This window comes from Lissotriton vulgaris, unplaced genomic scaffold (genome assembly GCF_964263255.1).
Source record: "Lissotriton vulgaris unplaced genomic scaffold, aLisVul1.2 SCAFFOLD_1036, whole genome shotgun sequence".
Classification (NCBI taxonomy): domain Eukaryota; kingdom Metazoa; phylum Chordata; class Amphibia; order Caudata; family Salamandridae; genus Lissotriton; species Lissotriton vulgaris.
Genome location: NW_028245324.1, coordinates 678,830 through 705,261, shown reverse-complemented (window position 1 = coordinate 705,261; position 26,432 = coordinate 678,830).

Below are 26,432 nucleotides of genomic sequence, written 5' to 3'. Positions count from 1 at the left end.
AGGGGAGAAGACTCAGATGGGCAAAAATAAATCCCCAGGAATTTTATAAGACCTTAATCCAAAAGGGTAGTAAACAAGTTGAGGAGTGTCTGGACCTCCAAGTTGAAGGACCGGCTTTAGTGGCAGCGTTCAAGACCCTGACAGAATTGACCGACAAACTATTGAAAACTAGGGGGTCAGGAAAAGGAAATGTTCAACCAAGATGGTTTGATGCTAGTTGTTCAAAAGCACTGAGGAACCTTAAATTGTCTCTAAAAACTAAACCGAGGGACAAGGCTGAAGTGGCCAAATGTAGGCAAGCCTATAAATTGAAGGTGAAAGCAAGAAAGATCACCCTACAAACAGAAGTTTGGGCAGATCTGCGAGAGGCAGGTGAAAATAGGGATTTCACTGAGTTCTGGAGGATAGTAAATAGACCATGCTTTCAAGATCATACTGCTCCGGTGATTAGCACTAACATCCTCCCGGAACAATGGGTTGCTCATTTTAAGGGCCTCTATAGTGACCCCAATCCTGAAACAAACGAAGGGGCCTGGGAGGGTACCCGGAATTCTGAATCATACCTTTTATTAGAAGAGATAGTATCAGCAATTAATGGGCTGAGACCAAATAAAGCACCAGGGCCTGATGGTACTCCACCAGATCTATATAGGAGTAATACAGATTTCTGGGCCCCGATTCTAACAAGGGTTCTAAATGCAGCTATTAGTTCTGGTCTTCCACGCTCTTGGTCCACCGCATTGATCGTCCCGATATTTAAAAAAGGGAGCAAGGACGATCCAAAATGCTACAGACCGATTTCATTAATTGACGTGTCTGCTAAAATACTGGGCCGCGTAATTTTGAATCGGCTGATGGATTGGACAGAAGAGCATCGTACCCTGGTGGATGTTCAGTACGGGTTTAGAGCTGGTAAGTCGACCAGTGATCAGTGCCTAAACCTATACCTGTTAACTGCTAAGTACACTAAAGCTAGCAATGGTACGATCTACATGGGTTTTATGGATCTAGCAGCGGCCTTCGACAATGTAAACAGATCAAAATTGTGGAGGATGATGTTTAATATGGGCATTGAGGTGGGGCTAATAAATATTTTAAAGGAGTTACATTGGAATACGACGGCCGCGGTCCGTTACAACCAGGAGGGGGGATGTACAGAACAATTTCCATGTACAAAAGGGGTAAGGCAAGGATGTATTCTTGCCCCCTTTTTGTTTTCACTTTATATTAATGCCCTAGAAAGTGCACTAACTGCCCTAGCTGTAGATTGTCCAAGAATAGGATCGCGCCAAATCCCTGTACTACTGTACGCGGACGACGCGGTCCTGCTCGCCCGGACACCAATGAGCTTACAAAAACTGGTAGACGGATTTGTTCAGTTTATGGGCAGTCTAGATCTGTGCGTAAATCTGAAGAAATCATTCGTCATGATAGCCGGGAAAAATCCCTCAAAAAAGTTTGTATACAAAATAGGGACACACACGTTGGAGTCAGTGGACACCTTTTCGTATCTGGGCCTTTTGATGGATGGTAAACTTGAATTTAATCCTTTAGTGACTGAGCATTGTACAAAGCTAGCTTCCTCGAGTGGTGCAATTTTAAGTTTTGCAAGTAGGCTAGGACGATGGTGCCCTGAACAAATTATGTCCCTATATTCCTCAATTAGTGTAGCAAAAGTCCTATATGGAGCAGAAGTGTGGGGTTTCAAGGACCCTAAAAAACTACAAGTAGCAGAAGACAAATTCTTTCGCAGAGTATTGAAAGTCCCACACTCCATCCCTGCGGAAATAGTGCACACGGAACTAGGGATTCAATACATCTCAGATCATGTCAAGATGAGGCCTATTATGGCTTGGATAAGAATATGGTCCAACCCAGAGGCAGCACTGACTAGGGAGATCATTTTGGACTGCTTGCACAGAGAAAATGGACTAAAAATCCCGTGGCTTAAATATGTTAAGAACACTCTAGAAAGTATAGATGAGCACCCCCTCTTTAATGACCCTGTATCGAACTCTACTAGATGTAAAGCAGGTGTCAAAATGCTGCTTAAAGAGAAATTTAAAACTGTTAGACGTGATGCTGATATGTTGAAAGGATCGATTGCATCTCATTCTCGAGTTAGCAATGGGGAGGGTATGGAAGCCTATCTGTTCCTGATGTACAACCAACATGATAGATTTTTATTATGTCGTTTTAGGCTCAATCTGTTACCTAACATTTTAGCGTATCCCTCAGGTTTTACTGTAACGATTGAGCAGAAGGGTGCCTGCGGCTGCGACAATAGGTCTCCGCAGGACACCCTTCATTTTGTACTTTTATGTTCTTTCTATCGGAATCCAAGGCGTAGATTTTTGGTTGAGATCCTTAGGAAACAGAAATTCCGCCAGGCTAAAGCTGCATTACTTTTCTTGCAGAAAGCTAGCGACAAGCACACTCTATGTTGTATCACTAGTTTTTTAAAAGTGGCAGTAAGATTGAGGAACACGAGGGACTAGCAAACATTTGTACAGGAATATTACCCCCCTACATGAAATGTATTATTTATTTGTTCCGTCCTTTCATTTTTACAAGATATAATGTTCAGTAATGTAATTTAATGAATTTTTAATTGCTTTTTTTAATCTATTGAGTGTATAAATTGTACTTTTATGATGGTTTTTTACTGTCGAAATAAAGATTTACTGAACTGATATGCATTGTTATACTGTATTATTGAGATTTTTCCTTTTTCAATGGTCTCATCAGTGATATTAGGTTTAATCTAGGCATGTTTTTTCGTAAGACCTACCATATTTATTTGTGTTAAGTATCCTATAAGATGTGTTATCTTATGGGGATTTGCAAGTATTTTTTTCTATAGTCCTTGCATTTGCTTTCCATGTTGTTCTCATACTTTGTGGATCCATTTCCATTTCTTCTTTTGCTCTGACGTGTTGCTCTACATTATTGCAAGTAATTTTCTAGTTCTTTCTATTATTTTGCATACCTGTTTCCTATTTAACAAAAGGTATTAATACTGTTTTAAACCCTAAGAGTCTTGTTTCCTTTTGCTTCTTGAGTCTTTTTCTTTCTTGTGATACCTACCATCTATATGGGAAGACTCTCTAAGGTCCTGCATAAACCTTCCCCCACTGCACGGAAATTTCTGGTACATACTAGCTCTCACTATCAGTGTTTATCAATGGAGGACACGCCGAACACACTGTCATCTATGGCCTCGTCAACATATTCTACTCCATCAACGTCTAATACCAGCAAGGGCTCCATTAAGAGACTAAAAAAAGATCCTCCTTCTCCCCCAAAGCAGCCCACTTCAACCACGATGGACCTACTGCTAGACGAGATAAGGGCCTTGCAACCTTTTATTAAAGACACCAAATCCACCCTCCAAATGCTCTCCGATAAGGTGTCAAATGTAGATGAACTGGTTACCGCCTTGGAACAAAATGTGGCTTCACTTGAATCTTCTGTATCCAAAGTAGATGCATTATGTGCACAAATATCAGTCACACACAAGCAGATTGAAAACTTAGAAAATAGGAACAGAAGAAACAATCTTCGCATGTATGGCTTAGTGGAAAACTCAGAAGGGTCTCACCCTATTGCAAAGGGCATATCGTTCGGGCTCACTTTCTGGTGGACTATCTTCTTCGGCTGCAAGGAAACCAAGAGGCATCATCCTTTATTTTCGTGAATACACTGACTTATTGCGGGTCCTATCTCCTGCAAGAGCCATGAATCAAATCACTTGGTCGGGGAATCCTCTTTATTTTTCACAGGATTACGCCAAGCCCATAGCGGACCGCTGCAAGGAATTTTAGTCTCTTCGTCCACAACTACGTTCTATGGGAGCACGCTTTGGGCATTTCCACCCCTGACTTTTCAAAGTAAGTCTCAACAAAAAAACGACTACTTAAGAGTACCCGATGAGACTGAAAAGTTTTCTTGGTCTGGACTACCACTAAACATCTTTGGAAGGGTTAATTTAATTAAGATGGTTATTTTGCCAAAGGTCACTTTTCTTTTTAATTCAAAACCCCTGTCATTTAATCCTAAAGATATTGCCAAACTACAGGGAAAATTGGATCTTTCATCTGGAACTGTAAATCGCCCAGAATCTCTTTAAAAAAATTGCGATGGAAATTGAAAGCAGGAGGACTTGCCATGCCAGATATTCTGTATTATTGTCATTCTTTTCACTTTAAAAACTTCAGGTGTATGGCAGACAAAGCTGACACATCTTCTTTAGGACTGCTATTCCAGGCGTTATTACATGGTACCCCTTTAGGGCAAGAATTCTTTTTGTTCAAATTTGGGGATCCAAGATTCTATAAGAAGGTCAGATTAAAGGTGTTAGGGACTGCCCTGAGGAACTGGGTGTTTGTGAGGAAGAAATTAGGTATTCCCTATTACACACCCCAGGCCCCTATATGGGATTCGCCTGGGACGCCAGAATGTCTCAGAGACCAATTATCAACTCCTCTTCAAACAGCTGGTATCATGCAATGGCAGGATCTTATGGATAATTCCCAGCTACTGGGGTGGGACTCACTCTCCAGGCTGACAAATGGAACTCTCACCAGGTTCAAATACTATCAGCTATCCAGTTGGTGGTCTACTATTCCATGGGAGCTTACAACCAACCCACAATTTGAATCTGTGATGAGAAAAGGTAGATGGAAAAAGGAGATTTCCTTTTGGTATGAGGCACTAAATGAGAAGGATAAAATCACAGAGGGTGAACTCAACAAGCTCTGGGGAGAAATAGATGATCTGCAATGTGATAACTTGTTAGCATTATGGGGAGATTCCTTCAAATTGTTAAACATAGTGGTGAAATCTGCCCCTTTAAAGCGCAATCATCTGGTCACCTTAAACAGAGTTTATATAACTCCAAAAAAACTGGTTAGAATTACAAATCTTGAATATAGCTGCCCACGGTGTAAGGCCCCAGCGGTAGACGATATACACATGTTTGCAGAATGCCCAAGATTGGTACCCTATTGGACTAAAATTGGAGAGTTCATATCTGATGTCCTAGGTATACATATTGAGATCTCTTCTAGGACAATTTTCTTTGGGTTAGGGGCAGAATACCAGCTTCAGGATATGATGACTAAATTCATCTTTTATGTAATTATTCTATCAAGGCGTGAAATTTGTAAGGCCTGGAAGTCAGAGAATGCCCCTACATTCACGGATTGCCTGAAGTATATTGTGTATGTTAGTGAGTCCGATATGGCGTGTGACAGCTCTAGCCAAGATAAGATTTGGGCGGCCCTTGTGGCTTGGCGGAACCGATGAAAGTGTTCCTATGATTTCACCTGGGTACTGTTAGTGCTTGTTCTCCTGCCGAAGAAAGGGTTTCCAAGGTCGAAACGGTATGGAGCGGACATAGTAAACAGTCAAGTCTAGAGCGGGGTTTTCGCCCTCCTCCCCTACAAAGGATATAATCCTCAAGGTCCGTATGTCGCAATGTAGGGAGGAGGAGATGCCCTAGCTAGAATACCCAATCTGGTATATGAGGAATACAACAAAAAAAAAAACAAAAAAAAAACGAGACTGAAAAGTTTTCTGTATTCTCACAATGTCGACAAAATGGACATTGCCTCTACATCAAGTTCTAAGTAGTTTGTTTTTCCTGTAACACTTTCTAGTTTTTTCAGATTTGAACTTAACAGTTATATTTCTTACTAGATGTTCATTGGTATTATGATTTGATTTATACATGTTTCATCTTTATGTCCAACCATCCTGTTTTACCTTTTTGTCTTTTTTGCCTACACAGATATCCATCCTGCGCGCCACCTCCTTTCCCTTGTGTTCTTGGAGTCCGTGGAAACCGTTCTTCCCTCCTGCCCTCCCCTTTGAGTCTTGGAACCGTCATTGTTCTATGTGGCTTCCACCCTCCCACCCTCTCTATGTTTTGGATGTTATGTAAGTTACTTCTTCTTGTTATAACTTTCTTGGTCTTTCTTGCTTCTTTTGTTTCTCTTTTTCATTCTTGCTTCTCTTTTCTCATAGTTTCTCTTTTTCTCTCACTACTAATTAATGCTATATTTAATTCTCCTATTCTACTCTTATCTTTTTCTCCTCATCTTGCTTTCCTCTTTTTCTTAATCTTCTTTCTTTATCTTCAGTTCTGCCAAATTAAATACAGTTGTTGCAATGCAAAACATGGTTTTCAATTCTTGTTAAAATGTCATAGCTGGTTTTTGCTATTTTGTTTAAAGTTTTTACATGCCTTTAAAAATTGTATCTTGGAATGTTCGAGGTTTGAATTTTCCCATTAAGAGACAAAGAGTTTTATCTCATCTAGCTAAACTTGGAACAGATATTGCTTGTCTACAGGAATCCCATTTATCTGCTGAGGAATCTGCCAAGCTGAGAAGAGGTTGGGTGGGGGAGGTTTTCTTCTCCCCGGGTGATGGTAAAAGCAATGGAGTTCTTATTTTATTTCAGAAATCCCTCACCACCAAAATATTATTAAATTGCACGGATCAATCAGGACGATGGGTTTAGTAAATTTCACAGTTGATAAAGTACCCATTTCTCTTTTAAACCTATATTCTCCCACGACTGGTGACACCTCCTTCTGGACCTCCCTAGCCCCACATATCACACAGCACTACGATGATAACTTCATTCTAGCAGGTGATTGTAATGACGTTTTTGACCCTTTTATAGATAGATGCTCTACTAGTGTATATGTTCCCCACAAATCACATAAATATTTTACACAACTTATTAGTCAATATAAACTTATTGATGCTTGGAGGCTCTGTAATCCCACCTTGAGAGAATATTCCTTTTACTCTTCATCTCACCACAATTAGATCATTTCTTTATTTCTCATCACCTTTCTCAGTCTCTTATAGCAGCAGACATAGGATCCATTTTGATATCAGATCATGCGCCTGTCACTATTCATTTAGACGTATTGCAGAAACCCACTCTATCCAGGAAATGGCGCTTCAACAGCTCCCTTCTTCTGGACCCAACCTTCAACTCTTCCTTTACTACCTTTTTTCATGAATACTTCTTGTTTAAGCAAACTAACGATATCTCCTTTCCTGTAGTTTGGCATGCATTCAAGGCATCTGCTAGAGATTTTATTCTTGTTTTTGTCTCTCTCACGTAAACGGAAACAAGCACAACAAATAACTAGTGACCTCCTAGCCAAAATAAAAAGACTAGAACATTCATATTACACTTCAAAATCAAAGGAATGTTTAACTGAACTTATTGATACCAAGTTTCAATTTAACAAAGACAATACGAATAACGCCTCAAACTTCTTACTACGCTCTTGCGCTAAATTCTATGGTGGTCAGAACAAAGCTGGAAAATTATTGGCCAATAATTTAAAAGTAAAATGTAATAAAATTAACATAGATTCCGTTTTCGGTTATGATAGTTTACTGAAACGTACTGATGACGAAATCCTTAACGAATTTCTCCAATTTTATAAATCATTATATACTTCTGAAACTACTTCCTCTGAGCAATCCATTTCTCAATTTTTATCCTCAATACAACATCCTTTTGATACTCCTCCCGATCTCTCCTCATTGGAAACGGATTTTACAGAAAAGGAACACCTCCATGCTATGAAAACGCTTAAGAAAGAAAAAACCCCGGGCCCTGATGGTTTTACAGTGGAATTCTTTACTCATTTTTCATAATTACTTATACCCAAACTCCACACACTATTATCTACTTTCTTAACTTCTGGTACCTCCTCCGGATCCTTCTCTGATGCCCTTATTTGTATTATTCCGAAAGACGGTAAAGACCCGCAATTTGGCAAAAAGTACTGACCCATCTCTTTAGTAAATATTGATTACACAATGTTTTCAAAAGCGTTAGCCTTACGTTTGGAATCCCATCTACCTGATTTATTGGGACGGGAACAGTCCAGTTTCGGTAAAGGCAGATTACTAACCGATAATACCCGATTATTTTTTGATATTCTTTCTAAGACTTCCCATTCTTCTCAATCTATCGCAGCCATAGCCTTAGATGCAGAAAAGGCATTCGATAGAGTTGAATGGCCATATCTTTTCCACACATTGAAATGGTTTGGATTCGGTCCAAGAATTTCTACCTTGATCTCGCTTTTGTACTCTCATCCAAGAGCGGCGGTTTCAGCAAACGGTGGTATTTCCCCATACTTTTCACTCGGCCGTGGGGTTCGGCAGGGATGTCCATTGTCCCCATTTTTATTCAACCTTGCCTTAGAACCTTTTCTACTATGGATTCGTCAAAATTATATCATTCATGGTTTTAATTTCCAACAAACGACCGTCAAAATGGCAGTATATGCAGACAATGTTTTACTGTTTGTATCTCAACCTAAATCATCCATTCCTGCCTTTTTACATGAAGTCCAATCCTTTGCACAAATTTCAGGCTATAAGTTAAACAAAGACAAATGTGAAATTCTACCACTCACTAAATTCACCTTTCAGACCCACTTTTCGGACTCTGGTTTTACCTGGAATCCTAATTCTAATAAATATTTAGGTCTCCATTTTACACCCTCCCTAGCGGGCACGGTTACTCGTTGCATGGAAGATTGTATAAAGAAAATAACTACTCTAACCACGAAATGGCACCCTCTTTATTTATCTTGGTGGGGCAGACTATATAACATCAAAATGATGCTTTCCCCTATAGTTCTTTATACCATTTCAAATATTCCGTTATCTATCCCTTTAAAACATTTAAAAAAACGTAATTCCATCTTATCTACTTTTGTATGGGGCTGCAAAAAGTCATGAATGTCTATCTCAATATTGATACGCCCAAAATCAGAAGGTGGAGTGAAATACCCAGACTTCCCCCTGTATCACAAATCCTTTTTATTAAACCAAGCTTCAAGATGGTTATCTGACTCTTCTATGCTTCTCCCTCTTTGGAATACTATTGAACAGTCTTTTATTTCTCCTTTCTCCTTTAAAGAACATCTTTATTTTTCTCGAAAACCACAGTCTTTATCTACACCTATTCTCAAACACACTTCTAAACTTCTTCCTTCTCCTCCTCTATCTTCCTTTTTTGATCAGCCGATCTGGCACAATACCGCTATTCTGATTAATAACAACCTGTATTTCTGGAAATCCTGGAGAACACGTGGCCTTATATGGGTTCGGCAACTATTTGACCTAGGCCAGATAATTCCTTAGTCACTGGCAGCTGCTTTTTTTCACCTTCCTTCTACTTTTCGACATAAATACTCCATATTGACACACGCACTTCAACTTGCCTATACTCAACATACGAATTCCCTTCCTAATCTATGCCTCAAACCTCATATCGCTTCTTCCTTACGACCCTTGTTAATTCATGGCGTCAAAGCTTAAAAAATGTATGCAATCTTACATACTAATTCTAAACCATGGATTAAAACTAAGATATATCTTGCTTGGGAAACTGCCCTCGAAGTTTCCTGGCCCTTTTGAAAAATGGGATAGAATATGGACTAAATTTCGTAAATCATCCAGAGCAGCAAAGACAACTCAGACACTCTTCTTCATATATAATCGCCTCTTACTGACCCCATTCATCCTTCATGAAAGATACCCTAATACACCTGATACATGTTGGACTTGCTCCTCACCACATGCAGATCTATATCATATGCTTTTTGGTTGCACCCAAGTTCATAACTTTTGGATTAAAGTGTGGTCTCAGGTTAACCTTATCTTCTCAACTGCTCACTCTTTTTCTTTCCTTCATATCTTTTTAGGTAGCATCTCACCTATTTGGGATCATTGTACTTTTAGCGTCAGATTGATTGATTGGCTATTGGCAGTCGCATTTCAGCAGATCACTACACATTGGAAAGACTTCTCGAAACTATCTTTTCAGACTTGGTGGTACGCTGTTTGCTATAACCATAGATTAGACGCCACGTTTGTTTACCCATCACACTTAGCTTCAAAACAGAAAGAATTATGGGATCCAGTTACAACATTTCTTAGTACGAGTGCTAAATGATCTTTGTCTCAAACCCCTTCTCAACAAGAAGCTGCTAAACCTCCATGACTTCCTTTTTTTAGTCATCTCTTATCTTTTTTAACCTTATTATTGTTCATTTTTATTTTCTGCAAATGTTCCTCATCTGCTCAACTATTTTATACTTATAATTTCTCGACTATTCTTGCATATAATTCTAATCCTTTTAATTACATATTTTAATGATATTTTAAACTGTTTTGCTGTATGCTTTTCCTATTCGTATTAGTGAATTATTGTACATGCTTTTATTTTATTGGCATTAATAAACTAATTTCTGAACTTAAAAAAAGAAATTGATGGTACTGTTTTTGATCAGTAAACAACATTAATTCATGCACTTAGGATGTTGAAGCCAAATACTTTGCCTCCCTTGAGGACTTGGATGCAGGGGCCAACTCGAAACAAGCATTTACAATGCAATAGGTCTCGTCTTCGCAAAAGTTAGAGCTATTGGCATTGTAAATGACAAACTTTTTATTTATGTGTTGGTTTTGAAAACAGATAAATAAATTGCATTGTCATTAACAATGCCAATAGCTTAATCTCTCGCAAATGCGAGACCTATTGCATTTGCAATGCACTAGGTCTTGTATTTACGCGAGTTTGAGCTATTGACATTGCAAATAACAATGCGTTTTATTTATGTTTCAAAAACCAAAACATAAATAAAAGGTCTCTCACTGTGCTGTCTCTCACACACTGCTGTCTCTCTTACACACACTGCTATCTCTCACACTGCTGTCTCTCTCACACTGCTGTCTCTCCCACACTGCTGTCTTTCTTACACACAATGCTGTCTCTCACACTGCTGTCTCTCATACACACTGCTGCTTCTCACACTGCAGGTGTGGGTTGTGGGATGTGGGTTTCCAGCTCATGTCTGGAGGGTGGGCGCTGCTGCGTTTCATGGCTAGTTTTTTTACATATTCCCCAGGGCATTAGTGGTAGCTTCAGAAGCTTTTGTTTTGGGGGAGGAATGTTGGGGGTCAGATCTCAGCCCAAAGCCCTGACCCCTCTTCATGACCTTGTGCCCTCATGCCTTGTAAACGCAATTGGCTTATGATTTTGTCCCTTCATAGACATATCCCCTATAAGATCCTCCCCCCAAACCCCCTACCCCATTGTGAAATGTATCTGCAAGTTGGCATGCCTGGGCAGTAATTTTGTGGCAGTCAATGGATCACTGCAAAATGCAGCATACAATTCATTCATTTTCTAGTCCGCTGCAGGCAGAAAATGGATCATGCAAAAACTGAGATTTTGCACCTGATTCACATTTGCATACTACGGCTAAGAAAAAAAAATAATTGCCCACGCAAACTGAGCCACACACACACACAGAGCCACACACACAGCCACACACACAGAGCCACACACACACACAGAGCCACACACACACAGAGCCACCCACACACACACACAGAGTCACACAAACACACACACACACAGATCCACACACACAGGCAGAGCCACACACACAGAGACACACACACACACAGAGCCACATACACACACAGAGCCACATACACACACAGAGCCATACACACACACACACAGCCACACACACATCGAGCCACACACAGAGCCACACACACAGAACCACACACTCAGAGCCACACACTCACAGAGCCACACACACACAGAGCCACACACACACACAGAGCCACACACATACAAAGCCACACACAGTGCCACACACAAAGAGCCACACACACAGAGCCACGCACACAGAGCCACACACAGAGCCATACACACACACAGAGCCACACACAAAGAGCCACACACACAGAGCCACACAGACAGAGCCACACACACAGAGCCACACACACACACACACAGAGCCTTTGGCCCCCCTCCCCAGAATCATCAGTATGCGGACTAACAGGACAGCTGTGCTTCAGCTGCAATAAGAACAGTCACCCACTGGTGGCAGCCCTCCTGGTGAGATATGCCTTGTGGCAGGCACTGACGGCATGGCGGAGAGCGGAGGGAGGGAGAGATTCAGGCAAGACTCCCTACCCGCCCCCCGCACACCCGGCCCCATAAAGAGATGCGGGGGTGGCGCCACGGCATGGTGGGGAGTGGAGGAAGGGATCCAGGCAAGGCACTACCTGCCCCCGCATAGCCAGCCCCGTAAAGAGATGCAGGGGGCTCCACAGCATGGTGGGGAGCAGAGGGAGGGTTCCAGGCAAGACTCGCTATCCGCCTCCGCAAACCCGGCCCAGTAAAGAGATGCAGGGGGGCTCCACAGCATGGTGGGGAGCGGAGGGAGGGATCCAGATATATGATACACGTAACATCATACCTTAAACAAGTCAGCACTATTGGCTTGTAAATGGCTGTACATTGCAGAAGCTAAAAAAGCAGTAACTATGGCTTGTGTATAAATAGAGAAGCTTCCACTTAAAGCTCCAGTTGACATTGTTGCTGCTTCTCATGTGTAAAAAGGGGAGAGGGCAATCCCGAGGACGTTGACTTATGGGGCCCCGGCAGCCCCACTGCAGCCCACCCTGGCATTGCACTAACAAGTTGAGCCTGTGCACATCCAGGCCGAGGGTCCTCATACGAGACTGGCTCTACAATCCGACGCAAGGGGGAGGCAAGCACGGCACACACTCATCGCGTGCAGTTCCTGGGTCGAGATGCAGATTAGAAAGCGTCTCCTGCAGTCAATATTGGACAGTGTGACCCCTGCTGTAAATAGCTCCCTGAAGAGAGAGCTTCGGCAGCACCCGCCCCGCACCCAGATACCACTCCGGGTCATAAAACTACACGCAGGCTGCAATGCTAACGTGGGTCTGAAAGAGGCTGGAATTGTGGTCGGTGCCGGCGTCGCCTTTATCATCCAGCTACCGGAATGCAGAACAAACCATGTGTCCACCCACTGGCCCAGGCCGCCACGCCGTCCGATCTGTGGACAGCTGCCTCCCACACTGCATCCATGCCGAGTGACCGTACTACACGGCTCCCGCGCCCTCCACCCATGCGCAACCCCCACTCACGGAGAGCCGTGGCCCCCGAACCGGTAGTCCTATAAGTAAGGGGAGGGTGTCCAGTCTCGCAAATACTTTCCATGGGCCCCAACAGCGGCCTTGATGGAGACGATGTTGTATTTCCAAGCTTGAAACCCAGGCAAGGTCTGGACCCCTTACGCCGGATAGGGGCATACCAGCGCCCTGAGGCACATGCCTAGATTTTATGGCCCCTGCCTCACTCTCGGAGCCAACCTTACACCGCTTGCCAACATGCCCGATCTCTGTGCCCAAGCGCCACTGCACTCTGGCCTTCATGCCCCTGATTATGCCCATGACCCCCCAGCCTGCGGGGAGACTCGCTAACTACCGGCCAGATCCTCATTGCTACATGCCTGACTGGCAGTATAGGGCCCACGCCAAAAACCACCCTCTCTCCAGCCCTCCCAATCTCCCAACCGACCCCCCTCTTTAGGAAGCACCACACCAGCGGTTCCCGAGCGGGCCAGGCAGCGTGCAATTGAAGGCTAATACCACTCCGATCTTGCACTTGTGAACCAACAGCCAAGCATGCATCTCGGTGGTGGCACATTAACCCGCTGCACTGCCACAGCAGGTACTACGTGCTTTTGGCAGGAAATTGTTGGAGCAGGGAGAGGGGGGACACCGTGCATGTCGGCATTGTTGTGGCTATGGGGCATGCCAAGAGGAAGGGCAGTGTGGACGTGCCCATGGTGGGGAGGAGGGGAGGAGGAGGCTGTGGGGGCTGGGGGGAGAGGGGACGGGATGTTATGTTATGTTATGTTAATAACTTTTATCAGGCGCACAGCTGCCCCAGCAAAGGGGCGTCCTGGCGCCCGATCAAGTGCCACAACACAACAATACGATGCTGGAAAAGAGAGGATGGAGGAGTGCGTGGAGTGCGTGGAAGAGGCAAAGAAGGGGAGGGCGAGATCGCTCCGAAGCTTATCTTTATGGGGCTATTTGTTTGAAACACATGGCCCCATAAAGATAAGAATCCTTTTGCAATGGCAGTAAGTTAAGTGAGCCCGTCCAAGTGGGACGGCTCAAACAGAGAAAACTGTACGTCACGAAGTGCTTTTTCCCAATGGCTGACCACTATTTAGAATAAACGGTGACACCGGCCAATGGGAAAGAGGGGCGGGGCTTAAAGCTTGCTAGTGAAAGCTCCTCAAAGTCATAAGATCTCGCCAGCAAGACTGAGAATGCGCAGCCTACGCAGGCGAAACCTAAAAAAGGATTCCCTTCAACCAAAAAGGCTTCAGGCCCCCGCTGGGCACCACTGACAATCTAGCGACCATCGGTATGCTGGAGGCAAAGCAGATAAAGAAAATAACACTCCTCTATGGCTGCTTTGTGCATTAAAGCAAGGCCTTTGACCTCTTTAATCGCCAACTACTCCGGTTAAAGCTCAAAACCTGGGAGGACCCAGACCCCATTCTCCGGGGTATTTGATTGCTCTATTCCGACACTTGGGCTGGAGTAAAACGGGGAAACAACTGCACAGTTTCCAACACCATAACTATGGAACAAGGTGTCAAGCAGAGGTGCGCTCTAGCCACAGCCGTATTCAACCTGCTAATGTGTGATCATGCACCCGCACAGGACACTATATTCAGTGATGCCCCAAAATTAGCAAACCAACCCATCACCTCCCTGTGCTACGCCAATGACGTTGTCCTCCTTAGCCAAACTGTGAAAGGACTGCAAAGACTGATCGACTCCTTACAGAAGCACGGCAGCATCAACGGTATGATGTGAACTAAGAAAAGACGAAAGAACATGGCATCTAAATAATACCCGCCTGACTGTATCACCAAATTACAAATACCTGGGATGCCGGCTGGATAAGGGTGGACACTTAACACACTTAAACTCACTAAAACCCAAAGCTTCATCACTCAGATTTGCCTTCCACACCATCTTCAATCAAATAAAACAGCCCTTCTTGGAGCCCTTACTGAAGATGGTAAAAGCCAAACCAATTCCCACTCTAGGTTACAGCCTTGAAGCTCTCTAGGAAAACTGGGCTCCTTTTAAACACGCTCCAGAGTTCTTTTTTTTTAGATCAATATTCAAACTCCCTCATCACACCTTTGCAGCCCAAATCAGATTGAAATTCATGGTATGTAATTAACTTTTAGCACAGAAAGCCAGTCGTCTTAAATATCTGCACTCAGTACGTGCGGGAAACAAAGGTACTTTAATATGACTAGAAGTTTATTCAGCGACCAACCCAAAACCCCTTCAAGAGGGCCCTTTTGGATACTTTGGAGCCACAGCCTCCCTCACTTGCATTTTCAACTTGCTGCAAACAAATCACTCAATAAAGAATTCTTTGAACAGGACCGTCGGACTTTCAAGAGCTGAAAGCCAGAGGCCCTTGTATCAGGGAGCTATGATAAACGAGGTGTACAAAAATACAGCCCAGATAAACTCTCCGTGTATTACAAAACCAGGTTTGGCTCTTTTTAGGTCTCGCGACCTATCGATGTGCGCAAGCGCATCGAGCGGAGCGAGAATTCACGTGGTGAAAACATCCTGAAACCAAAGGGCTTTCAGCCCCGCGGTTTTCATGCAGTTCCCGTGTACATGCACGCGCATCGCATGCAAACCCAGCCCAGTCCTCCCCTAGCAGCACTCCTCCCACACCAGCAACTCCCCCCTCCCACACCAGCACCTCCCCTCTCTCGCATTCACGCCATCAGGCTTCTCCTCCCCTAGCAGCACTCCTCCCACACCAGCAACTCCCCCCTCCCACACCAGCACCTCCCCTCTCTCGCATTCACGCCCACCCATCAGGCTCTCCCGCCCCCATCAGGCTTCCCTCCCAATCCGCCTGCCTCCCCTCGCGCATTCACGCCCCCCCACCAGGCTCTCCCGCCCCCATTCGGCTTCCCTCGTAATCTGCCTGCCTCCCCTCGCTCGCATTCCCGCCCCAGGCTCTCCCACCATGGAAAATAAAACCTGTACACTTTACTTTTTTCTTCGGTGAACGGCACCGATTACCACTCATTTTCACTACTTAAAATAAAGATCTGTACCCCGCTCCTGTACACTGCGCCTAAGAAATAATTCCAGTTTCAAGCCAAGTCCATTAGTCATAGATCACTGTACGTCAAGGCCTCTAATATGCTTACAAAGAGCACAACACTGGTGTACAGGAGTGAAAGCGCCATTCGTAGGCTCTCCTGCCCCATCCGGCTTCCCTCCGGCCATTTGCCACACTCCTTGCCTCTGTCTTGCCTCCCCCTCCATTCTCCTCCCCTCGCTCGCATTCCCGCCCCCCACCAGGCTCTCCTGCCCCCATCCGGCTTCCCTCCGGCCACAGCCCTGGCACTCAGGTACGCCCTAAGAAATGCATGAATCTATTTGCATTACTGTTTTTCCGGACAAATGTCTATATTCCAGCGAAAACATACCAAGTCTAAATCATAATGTACATCATAATTGTTGTTCTGCTGATCCATTAAAATAACTTATAATAGAAAGATACTCGCATTCATTTGTGCAATGCTTTTCATGATCAGCTGTGAAAGTCTTCTGCGATGCTATCTCACTGTGATACCATTAAATATTTTAGTCAGGACTCCAGTGCAAGCCAGACCCGTTGGCCTGGGCATCATCATTATTATTATTTAAGAGTGATTTTTTTTATTTAATCATCCAGCTTTTATACCTCACTGGAGATAAAGATGCTAAATCCTACAGTGAAGAATAGTTTTCTACCTTGTTGTGATCTGCCTCAGTTGTGCACTGCATATTTCTTAAGTGACTTGTGTGACTGGTGTGTCTGTTGATGCACATCTGTAGGCTGTCTGCTTGGAGTGTTCATGCTTACAGTGCTGCGGAAAATAAAGCTCGATTTTAAGAACAGTTGGTTAAAGCGTCTAAACCTGTTCCCAATATCCACTAAGCTGCAAAAACTAATTTTCTTTTACATAATTGTCTCGTTTGCTATTGTGGCGCAGATAGCCGTTTGCCATTGACAGTTACGTTCCCAAGTGGATTTAAGAAGTAATTCGTGGCCCCAGGCTTACATTTGTTTTCCCCACACAACATTTCTGCAGGCACACCATTTTTTTTCCCTCCTTGTTTTGTTTGAGGTCACCACAGGAGCCCACAGAGCTTCAAAGTGAACGCTCTCACCATCCGGATTGGTGTTGAGCCCTCCCCCACCCTCCGAGCACGAATGCAACGTTTCCCTCAACCCACCCTTCCCCGTGCATAGAGTGCGCAGCCATCCATGTCCTTACCTAGAAGAGGGGAAACTTTTAAGCCCTTTCTGTGGCATCATTGACCAGCTTGCAACACGCACTCATTAAGCTGGACAGGACGCTTTGCAATCAAACTTTTTTAGATGAATATTTATTTTATTGATAAAGTACCCTGAGCAAAGTTGTATTTGCTATCTATCACTCTATTACTGCATTTGCAGCTTTTATCTCTCCTCCTCTGCGAGCTTTCCAATCCTTCCTGCCCCCCCGTCCCCCATTTAATTTGTTTCCTGTCTCTTCATTGCTTGCCCGTCCCCCAAACCCTGTGCCTTGCTACGGTTTTCAGACTGCCGATTCTGCTGTGAAACCACTGTTTTGCCCTGCCTGTGTTTATGCTGCATGAGTTGTTTCTAACCCTGCAACAACCTTAATTGCTGGGTGTTATATACAAGGGTATGGTCGGTGCTTAGGGGCTACATGTCTGTGGCCAGCTCACCATGATTAAAAAAAAAAATATTCATTAAAAGGGAAATCACCCACGCAAGCCCACTATCACCCACGCAACACCACACTCACCCACGCAACGCCACTCACCCAAGCAACCCCACTCATCCACGCAACCCCACTCATCCACGCAACCCCACTCATCCACGCAACGCCACTCATCCACGCAACCCCACTCATCCACGCAACGCCACTCACACATGCAACGCCACTCACCCATGCAACACCACTCACACACGCAACGCCACTCACCCACGCAACGCCACTCACACATGCAACGCCACTCACACATGCAACGCCACTCACACATGCAACGCCACTCACACATGCAACGCCACTCACACATGCAATGCCACTCACACACGCAACGCCACTCACACACGCAACGCCACTCACACACGCATCGCCACTCACACACGCAACGCCACTCACACACACAACGCCAATCACACACGCAACGCCACTCACACACGCAACGCCACTCACACATGCAACACCACTCACACATGCAATGCCACTCACACATGCAACGCCACTCACACATGCAACGCCACTCACACACGCAACGCCACTCACTCACACACGCAACGCCACTCACACACGCAACGCCAATCACACACGCAACGCCACTCACACACGCAACGCCACTCACACATGCAACACCACTCACGTTGCCAATAGGTCTCGCAGTAGGAAAGTTGGAACCATTACAATTGCAAATAACAATGCCATTTATTTTTTTTTCATTTTAAAAACATAAAGGGCTTTGTCATTTACAAAACCAATAGCTCCAACTTTCCTACTGCGAGACCTATTGGCAATGCCAGTGCTTGTTGAATTGGCAACTATTCCTCATTAGATATGCTTCCACATTGGTCAATTCATCACCCCAGCAAGCAATCCATCAGTCAATCAATCAGGGAATTGTAAGCGCGCTACTCACCTGTGAGGGTCTCAGAGCGCTGAAGGGGGGATCCGCACATCTGTTTAAGCGAAGAGTCAGGTCTTGAGGGTCTTCCTCAAAGTGTTTAGGGAGGGGGCGCGCCTGAGTCTGCTGGTAGCTTGTTCAAGGTCTTGGATGCAATGAGAGAGAATCATCTTCCGCCTGCCCTGGCTCTATGGATGCGTGGGGTTTTGGCCAGTGTGAGGTTGGAAGATCGGAGGTTTCTTTTGGGTACATGGAAGTTGATTTTGTCATTGAGGTATTTGGGTCCGTTGTGTAGGCATTTGTAGGCGTGAGTGAGGATTTTGAAAGTGACTCTTTTCTCCACGGGGAGCCATTGGAGACTTCGTAGGTGATGACTGATGTGTTCATGTCGGGGGATGAAGGGACGAGTCTGGCGGCGATGTTCTGTATTGTCTGGAGTTTGCGTAGTAGGGACTTGTTGATGCCAGCGTAGAGTGTGTTTCCATAATCCAGTCTCATGGTGATGAGTGCGTGGGTGACTGTCTTCCTTGACTCAGGGGGGATCCACTTGAAGGTCTTGCGGAGGAAGTAAATGGTGTTAAAGCAGCTGGAGGCGACGGCGTTTACCTGATGAGTGATGAGTAGAGTACGATGCCGAGGTTCTTGGCATGGTCTGAGGGGTTAGGTGGGGTTCCGAGGGTGGTCGGCCACCAGGTCATGTACCAAGCAGAAGAGGTGGTACCAGTCAGTCAGTCAGCAAACCTTATTCGGCATTTAAATAACACCATAAAAGTGCAATTTTAAAAATATTCTGACATTTCATTAAACAGACAAAGATAAAAGATAAGTATACAAATCAGCAACACACAAAATCCATCAGTTCAAACTAGCAGAAAGAAGCTAGAAGACAGTTTTGTTGTCCTTTCAGTACATTAACAATCACCATAATTCAAAAGTGGACCTTAACCTGACAGCGGTTCTTAAAAAATGTGTCACTCAGAATAAAATCAGGGGATCTCTAAATGCTTTTAAAAAGACAAGGGCGTCTCTCGCTGATCTAAAATTAGCTTTCTTTAAAAGATCTCTTAAAATGGGCATAACAGTACAAAATGAAGGGTATCCTGTGGAGATCATTGATCGCAGCCGCAGGGACCCTTTGACTCAAGTAAATCAGTGAACCCCACGGGGTCAGCTAATAAGTGGTGAAATAAATTGAGCCTAAAACGCGTTAATAAGAACCTATCATGTGGATTGTATATGAGGGTGAGATAAGGCTCAAGTTCACTGCAAGATTTCAACTGCACATATGCCTGGACAGTCTGCATATTATTTACTAATGTTTCCTGTGTTGTCGTTTTAAATTTAAGAAGATTTCCAATTACTATTGCTTGAGTCTGTTTCGTGATACTCTGTGGGTTTGAAAACAGATTTCCACAGCCAATTCTCTCGAAGACCCCTTTCACATATTTTAGCCAGGGAATGGAACTACCTTTCTCCATGCAAAGACGATCTAAGATTATTCGTTGGGTCAAGGTGGCTTCCTGGCTATCCCATAGTTTTAACCATGCTAAAGCAGGCCTCAGTTTTACTCTGTCTTCCAGGTACTTACAGCCTAGTTCCTCCTGTGCTATATAGGCTGATGTGCCCTGAGGAACTTTAAGAAGCCTCCTCAAGTATTTATTTTCCTGTTTTTGCAGTGTGTCTACGTTCGCCATCCCCCACAGTTCTGCCCCTTATACAACCTTGTTTTAACAAAATGGGGTGACCCTGTGTCCCTCAGAACCTGGGTATATGTGATTCACAAACAAGTGGTTCTGTTGGGTATTGACAATCTCTTTCGGGTGGGCTGAGGACAGCTCCAAAACGCACAAACAAGCAAAACTCTCTGATAGGCAAAGTTTTTTTATATTAAAAACAGGAAAAAAGAGACAATATATTGGAATTACTTCATTCCACTACATTACTGACGATTACTTATCAAATACCTGAGTAGTGACTGTGGTGATTCAAGTGACAAGTGCAATGTATATAGTGACACTTATTTACAAAAACATTTGTTTACAATAAAATCACAGAAAAGGGACCGGGGGAAGTTAGAACGATGTGATTTCAATCGTTTTGTGGCCAGTTTTATACGAGTAAATGTTCCAAGGAAGACAAGTGGTTAGTGTCCATATTCCTGGAGTTAGCTTGGCCAAATGTAAGAGCGTCGACATTTCGACCCTGGTTGCGCCCCAGTTGGTGGTCGCGGCGGGTCTTTATCAAGACAGGGGGGGGCTGGAAGGAAAGGAATAGGTATCAGAGAGATGCTTGTACAATACGTCAATAATGACGAGAGTCGCTCAAGGTTACTTACAAGGGGATCGGTCAAGAGGTGATTTATTCCAGAGGGTAGCCCGTTGGTCAACCTAAATCAAAAAGATTTAAAAAGGATTTTTAGGACCAAGTGCTGTAGGATTCAGACAACCACATTTATGTCATTACGGTGCCTAGGTGACAAAGTGTTTTAACCTATCCATGGGAGTGCCTAAGTGATTCTTAAAAACCGGTGCAATTCCGAACAAGGAGATTGCAGGCGGAGTCCTACAAAATGGGATTATGGATTTAACTCGGTATACATCCGAGTTCAGTACATCGGCTTACCCTTGATGCAGTAACATCAGCGATGAAACTCCGCGATGTAGCAAAAGGCGATCTAGATGTGAACGCCAAACGAGCTGTCCGTGAGAAACGCTCGTACTGAGGGGCTTGAACTGGAACGTTAAGTATACTCGTATCCAGGCAAACCAAAACCGGAAGTTTGACTAGAGTCAGCTTAGCCAATCGGGATGGAGGCGTAGCCTGAGACGACGTGAAGCCTGTCTCCTCGAGGACGCACTGTGCGTCGGTTGCTAGGCAACGTTTACAAACGAATGCCGAGCCGGCCTACGCATAGTCATGGAGGGGGCGTGGTCTCTCGTGAAAGGGTAATTGGCGGGATGGCTGATGGCAATATCCCAGGCTATTAAAGAACAGTTAATTGAGCCATTCCGTTCAAAACAACACAGAGTACACAGTTTTATACATATAAATTGCATATTCTAGGTAAATGTATAACAAACATCGACATTTGTGTGTTGTCTCATGGAAAACAGAAGTGTGACAACAAATGGGGCTAATTTGAGATTTACAGATTAAAGTAGCGCCATCTGTTTTGAGATTTCCTCATGTTCATTCAGTCCCTGGCTCACAGAATTCAAAATGTAGATCCATTTACATTCTTTTCTACTCAGTGTGGTGGACAAAGAACAACCTCTCGGATTCACATTGGTTTTTTTCTAAGATGCGCCAGCGCAAGCTTGTAGGGTCATGGTTACTAGTGAGGAAGTGATCTACCATAGGTGCGCCCTGTACTTTCCAACGAATCCTGCTCATATGTTGCAATATGCGTGATTTTACTTTTGTGTCGTCTGTCCTACATAGCCCTCACTCAGCCCTCACCGACGTCACAGCCACATCAGATAGGCATATCATCCTGGGAGGAGACTTGAATATGGTCTTTGACACGGTCCTTGACAGGTCAGGCCAACGCACTCACCAGTCAGGGACACAATCCTCCACTTGCACAGAGAGACTGAAAGACCTCGACTTTCACGATCTGTGGCGCCTAAGCCATCCACACGAGAGGTAGTACTCCTACTATTCCAACGCACACCAAACATATACAGATCAATTTTTAGCTACAGGACCGGTGTGCACTCTTGCTACATCTACAGACATAGGTGTCATTTCGCTGTCGGACCACGCACCAGTCATCACAACACTTGCCCTACCACCTGCATCATACCCCCTCAGAGTGTGGCGACTCCGCGATACACTACTACACAGGAAAGATGTAGTAAAACCTATTCAGACCGCTATACAAGATTACCTGACCCACAATGCCAACTCAGACACCACTCTCGCAACTCAATGGGCTGCCTTGAAGGCAGTGCTCCGCAGGGAATTTATTGCTCTCTCCTCCGCGGAAAACCGAGCTAGGCAAGACAAGCAGGACGAGCTTACTCAAAGGGTGCATGAATTAGAACAAATGCACCAACGGACTGGGGCCCCCAGATTCTGGAAACAACTTAAGGTGGCACGGCAACTTCTAGCAGCTCTGGATATGGACCGTGCAGAATATGCTGCGCTTAGACTCAAACACGCCTATTATACCGGTGGAGATAGATGCGGCCGCTTGCTGGCCAACCGGTTGCGGGTGGCGCGACAACAACAAAGTCAAGGAGATATCCCGGCCAGATGGGTCCAAAGTATCGGACGATGCGCAGATTGTGGAGACATTCTGCAATTTTTATGCCAAGCTATACTCCGGCGGCCCCCCGAATGTGCTGCCAGCGGCGCATTACTTAGACTCTGTCACGCTCCCTTCCCTCATCCCGGTACAGACGAAGTATCTAGAGAGGGCTATCCGCATTGAGGAGGTGGTTGCCGCTTTTGCCTGGCTCAAAGTAGGGAAAGCACCAGGGCCGGACGGTTTTTCCACTATTTTTTTATAAGACCACCTGCACCACTCTGGCCCCACTCCTCACCCGCCTTTTTAATACCTTCACCGAACCCGGTGCCATCCTGCCTGATCTGCTCCGTGCATCCCTCTCGGTTAATCCGAAACCTGGGAAGGACAGGACTAAATGCGGAGCCTACAGGCCGATCTCGCTCCTTAACGTCGACCTCAAACTATATACCGGCATTCTAGCGGCACGTCTAGCCCCCTATCTACCAGGCCTCATTGACCCAGATCAGGCGGGCTTTATCCCCGAACGACAGACAGTGGATAACACCAAGCGGGTGGTCCACCTGATCGAAAAAGCCTCACGCATACCGGGGGAGCGTATGATGCTGGCAGTCGACGCCGAGAAAGCGTTCGACCGAGTACACTGGCCCTATCTAGAACTGGTTCTGGCCAAGGTTTGGATTCGGGAGAAGTTCTGTACTCTTATATTTAATTGTTACAGATACCCCCCACCGCAGTGGTGCAGGTTAATGGTTACAGCTCGACTGGCTTGGCGATTGAGAGAGGGACGAGGCAGGGATGCCCTCTGTCGCCCCTTCTATTCGCCCTATACATGGAACCACTCGCTCCAAAGGATACGTCAAAACCCGGACGCAACCGGAATAAAGTTCGGCAGCGACACACATACCATCAGTCTCTATGCTGATGACCTACTGATCTCCCTAGATCACCCACGCTCTGCTCTTCCGGCTTGCATTGCCAAGCTTGACGCCATTGCTGGGGTGGCTGGGTTTAAAATGAACACAGATAAGTCCACTGCATTGGACTTGTTCCTCTCCTCTTCCACCAGGGCTTTCCTGCAGAAGCTCCTCCCCATTCTGTGGGCGACTGATACTGTTCCATATTTGGGGATTCAGCTCTCAACTACACTACCCTCCGCAAGCGGATCCAAGAGGAACTGAACTGTTGGAGACATCTTCCTCTCTCCTGGCTGGGAAGAATAGCTGCGGTCAAAATGACCATCCTGCAACAAATCCTCTACCTTTTCCGGGCCCTGCCGCTGCGACCTCCCACTGGATGGATTCGGCAAACACAGGCGGACCTAGCCCAGTTTATCTGGCAAGGCCGGAGGCCCAGATTGAAGAGGACGATTGCCATGCTGGCCCCGGAGGACGGAGGGCTGGGCATCCCTGATCTGCATAAATATTACCAGGCGGCGCAGCTACATTATTTAGTAGAGTGAAACAGGTGGGAATCTGAAAAGCACTGGCTCTTTCAGAACCAGGCGGTGACAGGACGTCCACTACAGGAGTTCCCCTTCCTTCCGAAGACACACAGGCTGGCAAACCTCTACGCTTCCCATGTTACCCGGGTCACCCTGGAGGTCTGGGATGCTACCAATAGCACTTATGAACTGACCATGTTTCCCTCCCCGCTAACGCCACTGGTGGACAACCCGGACTGTACCCCGGGTATGGAGAAAGGAACCTTTGCGCACTGGTGCTCAGCGGGCTGCCGGTTCTTGTATCATGTCTACGACCCAGACGGGGTGCTCCCTTTTCCACTCTTCAAACAGGAATACAGCTTCCCCAAGTCGGGATGCATGCGATACCTCCAGGTGAGGCACTGGGCACTACAACCGTAAGTCCGGGAGACCGCGGTGAGACGTCTCACACCATATGAACGGATATCTATAATATGATCCAGACACCACCTACACACCCACAATCCAGGCCGAGAACGTTGGGAAAAGGAGCTGGCAGGGCCCTCAGCCACAAAGAATGGGGAGGGATTTCTTACAGAGCATGTCATTCTGCGTATCATACGGGGCTCACTGAGACATTCATGAAAATCACCACGTACTGGTATTACACTCCGGAGCGGTTGCACGAGATGGATCACACCAAGGATAGGCTCTGTTGGAGAGGTTGCGGCCAAGTGGGCAACCTGGTACACTTATGGGAATGCCTTCACCTCCAATCATATTGGACGCACATACTTGACGAAGTAGATAACCATTTCAAAACTGGCATACCATGCTTCCCCCGCATACGTTCTGCTGGGTCTCCCCAACGCATTGACATATCCATTGCGTTCTCGTGGGGACGTCAAATAGCCATTGCATTAGGGTCAGCACTGCAAAACATCCTCACACACTGGCGCACCACCACAATTCCCTCCACCACAGGTTGGCTTCACAGGATGTGGCACGTGCTGGGTATGGAAAATTTGTCCTCACCTTGGCAGGGGATAGAGTTCAATTTGAAAAACTTTGGCAGCCATTTTGATCCCTGCTGCTTACGGAATTCACAAAAATCACATGTCACCGTTACCTTTGATTATTGCTTCTTACTGAGCCAACGGCCGCAGACCCTTAAGACACTCGCCACTGGCAGGACTTCACCGGCTTGGGAACTTAGCCTGCCGGGACAGGACATGAGCACTGGACGGGGGCTGGGTGGGGGTGGGGGAGGGGTTCACGGAGGGAGGGGGGTGGAGTTTGAGGGGGGGGGGAGTTTCCTTTGGGTAGATACTAAATATGATGTTGCATATTGCTGCTTTTTCCCAGACATGTATGGTAATTTTGAACAATGTACCTTGTTGCACGGTCTTTCAATAAAAAGATTCAAACCTAAACTTGGACACTTCAAGGGTCAAGACCCATGGGAGCACCGGAGTACTTGTGTTACCTCACCCAGGGAAGCCGGGTGCATAGGTGTCTTTTCGTGTCGGGTTTCGTCTTTTTCAATGGAGAGCTGCAAAGAAATGCTGCAGGCGACCAGAGGAAAAATGTCCGGGTGGATCGGAGATGTGAAGAACCTGAAAGCAGAAGGGACAGAGTCTGGGTCACTAGCCAGTGACCAGGAAAGCACCAGGAAGGAACCAGGCGATGTTGGGTGATATCAGGTGAAGTAGCCAAACTTGTCTCTTCAAGCCAGGAGGCATCAACTATGACCAGGCACTGGATTCGAGCTATCCCACGATGGATCTAGATGACTGTGGTGTCAGTATCCGGTTTGGACCCAACAAGCCTTGGCAACCACAACCCACGCATGATGTTGAGATTGGCTCTGTTGCTGACCAGCAAGCTATGTGGTTCTTCTCCTTTTCAGAAAAGCTGGAGCAAGCCTGGAGCAACCAGGAAAGCAAGTTATATTCAAAGGAAGGTCTTCAGGGGGCTCCCAAGCCAATGGGCAAGGAACCTGGGCGATGCATTGAGCTCAAATGCAAAGGTGGGGCCCATGGGACACTTGCGGAGTGTGGGGGCCTGTGCTTCGGTGCAAATGGTGCTCGGG